The 4841-nt window shown below is 52.4% G+C and overlaps 1 pseudogene; it reads right to left on the reverse strand.

Annotated features, from left to right (window-relative positions):
- Positions 1-2548: 2548 nt before the first annotated feature.
- On the reverse strand, positions 2549-3519 carry LOC130601919 (olfactory receptor 14J1-like; annotated as a pseudogene).
- Between the last annotated feature and the right edge of the window lie 1322 nt (positions 3520-4841).

Below are 4841 nucleotides of genomic sequence, written 5' to 3' on the forward strand. Positions count from 1 at the left end.
CTCTGGAATCCAGAGTCTGTTCTCTGCTGCTGGCCCTCCCTTTGGCATCTGAGTCCCCATTGTTGCATGCTCTTGACAGCCAAGGCTGACACTGATGGTCACATCCTCACCAGCTTTTCCTTGTTGGCCAGGAACAGGTCCAGGGGAGCATCACCCTTGTTGGGCCGCCTTGCACCTGTGTTAATAGGTTGTCCCAAGACCGTCCAGACTGTTGCATCTTGTTGCTGTGCCTGGGCAGTGAATGCTGGGGCAATTAAGAGTTCCACATAGGAAGGAACCTGAGTAAGGGCATTGTTTGCAAAGAAACCCCTGGCTTAATCCCCATCCATTGCTGGTTGTACTCCTTTCCCATCCAGAGTCCTGCCTCAAAGCAAAAAGGCCTGGGAGACAAGGTCACTCATGTTGACCTCGCTAATCCTGACCCAAAAACTCTCAACAGGCTCATTGTCTATCCCAAGGCAGAGCTCCAGCCTTTTTCACTACAATTCATTTAACTGAATTTAAATGAGGTTATGTGGTAGGGAAGTGTGTTGGGTGTCTGCAGCTGTTCTGCTGCCAGTATCACATTTTATTATCTTTTTATTTTATTTATTATCTTTCAACCCCTTTAATTCCTATTGCTGTGACCATGTTAGAGGCATCACAAGCAAGGTGAGCCATCTGCACACACACATTATCCACTGTTAAAATGGAACTTCACTCCAAACAGCCCTTTAGAAACTCTGGGCTTTGACCAACAGAAACCTCAAGAGGTTTTCTTAAGAGAAGGGATCTTCTCCTTCTGACCTTCTAATGTTCTGCATCAAGGGCAGGATCACCCTGTTGTACTGGTTGTGGCTAGTTAGGGGTTGCTTGGGAGCAGTTGTGGGTCTGGCGAGTCACTCGGAGGTCATTTGGGGGGCAGATGTGGGTCTGAGAGTCACTTGGTTGTCACTTGGGGGGCAGTTGTGCGTCTTGTGGGGTCACTTGGAGGCAATTGTGGGTCTGGGGGGGTCACTTAGGGGGTAGTTGTGGGTCTGGGGGGGTCACTTGGGTGGCAGTAGTGGGTCTGGGCAGGTCACTTTTGGGGCAGTTTTGCATCTGGGGATCACTGGGGGGTCACTGGGGGGCAGTTGTGCGTCTGGGAGGTCACTTCAGTGTCACCTGGGGGGGGAACTGTGGGACTGGGGAGTGAATTTGGGGTCACTTGGGGGCCAGTTGTGTGTCTGGGGGTTCACATGGGGGGGCAGTTGTGGGTCTGGGTGGTCACTTGGGGGTCTCTTGGTGAGCAGTTTTGGGTCTGGGTGGTCACTTGGGGGGTCACTCGGGGGGCAATTGTGGGTCTGGGGAGTCACTTGTGGGGCAGTTTTGGGTCTGAGTGTCACTTGGGGGTCACTTGGGGGCAGTTTTGGCTCTATGGGTGTCACTTGGGGGGGCAGTTTTGGGTCTGGGCAATTACTGGGAGTTCTCTTGGGGGTCAGTTCTGTGTCTGTGTGGTCTGTTGGATTTTATCTGACATCCTTTGTGAACATCAGAGCTCGACAAAGCACTGCTTCAGAGCTAAGATTACTCCCATCCAACCTGGCATTTAACACTGCCAGGGATGAGGCAGCCACAGCTTCTCTGGGCACCCTGTGCCAGTGTCCCACCACTCTCAAAGGGAACAACTTCATCTGAATGTCCAAGCTAAATCTCCCTTTTTTCAGCTTAAAGCCATTCCCCCTTGTTCTGTCACTGCAGGCCCTTGCAAAAACCCCTCTCCACATTTCTTGTAGGCCCTGCTTAGATATGGAGAGATTGCTAAGATATCTCCCTGGAGCCTTCTCTTCTCCAGGCTGAACACCCACATCTCTCAGCCTGTTTCCATTGGAGATGTTCTCCAGCCCTTAGAGCATCTTTGTAGCTCTTCATAACCCCATCATTGTAGGATCATAAGAGAACAGAGGTTGGAAGGGACCCCAGGAGGTCTCAAGTCCAACCCATCAGGAATGGGATCAGAGCAAGTGGTTCATGGCTTGATTCAGTATGAGCTGAAAACCCCCAAGGCCAGAGACTTCACAGCCTCACTGGGTGACCTGATGCAGCACTTGCCTGAGCCGATGGGAACAAGGTTTCCTTATATCACAGCTGAACCTCTTCTCTGTCACTATCCGCCATTGCCTTTTATTCTCTCACCAGGAAGCATGGTGGGGAGCCTGGCTCTGTATTCTCCATGTCTTCCTTGCAGGTACAGGCAGCCAGCACAACAGCCCTGGCCCTTGGGCTCCTCAAGATCTCTTCCTGCTCCAGGCACAGAGCAGCCATCCTAGAGCTGGAGCAGCCAGAAAGCTGATTGCATTCCCCTTCATTCCTGCCATGTGAGGACATATCACAGAGAAGAAGTTGCTGCAGGATGGTTTATTTCCCTTAAATAGAGAGGCCACCACTGACACAAAGTCTCTTTATCACACAACACGAGTGTCTACTTAAGGAGGAAGAGATAAAATCTGAAATTTCTATGAAGACAACAACACCACAAATTGAAACAGGAAAACAAATGTAATGCAGCAAAGACAGACGTGGGCTTTGCAGAGGACAGCAGGCAGTGTATGGCGGCTGAAATGCATCCAGTCACCAACTTTCTCACAGCATCCTTGAGCTCCTGGTTCCTCAGGCTTTAGATGAGGGGGTTCACTGCTGGAAGCACAACAGAGTACAGCACTGACAGCACCAGATCCAGGGAAGGTGAGGAGATGGAGGGGGGCTTCAGGTAGGCAAATGTACCAGTGCTGATAAAGAGGGAGAGCAGAGCCAGGTGAGGGAGGCACATGGAAAAGGCTTTGTGGCGTCCCTGCTCGGAGGGGATCCTCAGCATGGCCCTGAAGATCTGCACATAGGACCCTACAATGGAAAAAAAAAACCAGCCAAGTGCTAAAAAGCAACTTAGCACGAGAAGCCCAACTTTCCTGAGGTAGGAATGTGAGCAGGAGAGTTTGAGGATGGGGGGGATTTCACAGAGGAACTGTTCCACAGCATTGCCTTGGAAAGGGGTAGTGAAAATGTATTGGCTGTGTGAAGCAGAGCACTGAGAAACCCAGTGCCCCAGGCAGCTGCTGCCATGTGGACACAAGCTCTGCTGCCAAGCAGGGTCCCGTAGTGCAGGGATTTGCAGATGGCCGCATAGCGGTCGTAGGACATGACAGTGAGGAGAAAATACTCTGCTGAAATGAAAAAAAGAGAAAGAAAAAGAGCTGTGCAGCACAAGCTGTGTAAGAGATGGCCCTGGTGTCCCAGAGGGAATTGGCCATGGATCTGGGGACAGTGGTGGAGATGCAGCCACAGTCCAGCAGAGAGAGTCTGAGGAGGAAGGAGTACATGGGGGTGTGGAGGCGCTGGTCGCAGGCTGTGCTGGTGATGATGAGGCCATTGCCCAGGAGCGCAGCCAGGGAGATGCCCAGGAAGAGCCAGAAGTGGCAGAGCTGCAGCTCCCGCGTGTGTGCGAATGGCAGGAGGAGGAACTGGGTGATGGAGCTGCTGTTGGACATCTGCTGCCTCTGGGCATGGGGCCTGTTTCCTCAAAAAGGAGAGAGAGGAATTATGGCAAACTTCTGAGGAAATCCGCTGCATTTCTCATAGAAATCCCCTCAATTGAAATGCATTTCCTTTCTCTGGTTTCTGCAGGCTGAGTGTGCTTGTGAGGAGCAGGACCTCCGCCCATGTGCGGCCATGGAGTCAGCTTTGCTCTGAAACAGTGGATTGAGCAGCTCTGATGTTCAAAAGGGATGTCAGATGAAGTCCAACTTGATTATAAAGTTCAGTACTTGCACTCATGACTTGACTGAGTCTGGGCTGCACAAGGGAGGCTCAGCATGGCCTCAGAATCACTTTGTGTTATTTGTTTAATGGAATAACATTGCTGAGGCTTCTTTCTAGGGGCATAAATACTTCTTTGTATGATTGAGAACCTGAAAAGTATTCAAACAGGCAAAAGGCCACAGCTCTTTGTAGCTTAGTGCAGAGCCAGGAGAGCTGCAGTGACCATCAGACCTTTCCCTTTGCCCTGTGCTCAAACTTGCACTGCCTGTAAGATGCCTTCACACACAAATTGGTCTTAAGAACAAGTACCTGTCCTGTGCTGAGAGCAGGGGAGCATGGTTTCAATGAACAGAACATGGAGTTCTCATGGGGAGAAGCAAAGGACCGTGCACAGCAGAGCACAGCCAGCAGCTACCTCCAGTACCAGACACCAAGAGAGCTGCCTGAACGCACCCTCCCCAGGGCTGGGCTGCGCTTTCCCCCCACTCCCTGCCCATGTCTCCGCTGCCTGGAGCTATGCCTGCCAGGAGCTGCTGCTCTGTTCCCAGCTCTGTTCCCTCTCAGTGCTCCCAGAGCCCATCCCATGGGCTGTGCGCTCAGCTCTGCCCTGAACACCCGTGCCGGCATCAGGGCTCTGCCCAGGGTCATCTCTGCCTGTGCAGGGGCTCAGGAGCAGCTCAAACAAGTCCTGACAAGACTCCTGGTGCCTTCTCCAAAGCAGAGAAGTAAATTTCCAGCTCCCAGTGCCCAACCTGCCCACCAAGAGTGAAAAACATCATAGATAAGAATCCTTCCCTATCAGGTAAACGCAGTGTCTTTCAGAAGGAACCTCTGCAAAGGTGCTCAGTGTGAATGGAGATTGGAACAGCGCCACCCACTCAGCACTTCCCTTCAATGCCAGGGGGTGTTCCTTTTCCACCGGCTTCTCCCCCCTCCCCCCCCCCCCCTCAGCACTGAGTGCTGACCCTGGCAGGCAGCAGAGTCCCTTCCCCTGCACACAGCCCCTGGGCTGCAGGGACCCTGCTCACAAGGATAGCGCTGGGCACCCCTGGCTGCACACCTACATT

The sequence above is a fragment of the Pezoporus wallicus genome, unplaced genomic scaffold (genome assembly GCF_028554395.1).
Source record: "Pezoporus wallicus isolate ANWC-B61680 ecotype Strahan unplaced genomic scaffold, APGP_CSIRO_Pwel_v1 contig_6631, whole genome shotgun sequence".
Lineage (NCBI taxonomy): Eukaryota > Metazoa > Chordata > Aves > Psittaciformes > Psittacidae > Pezoporus > Pezoporus wallicus.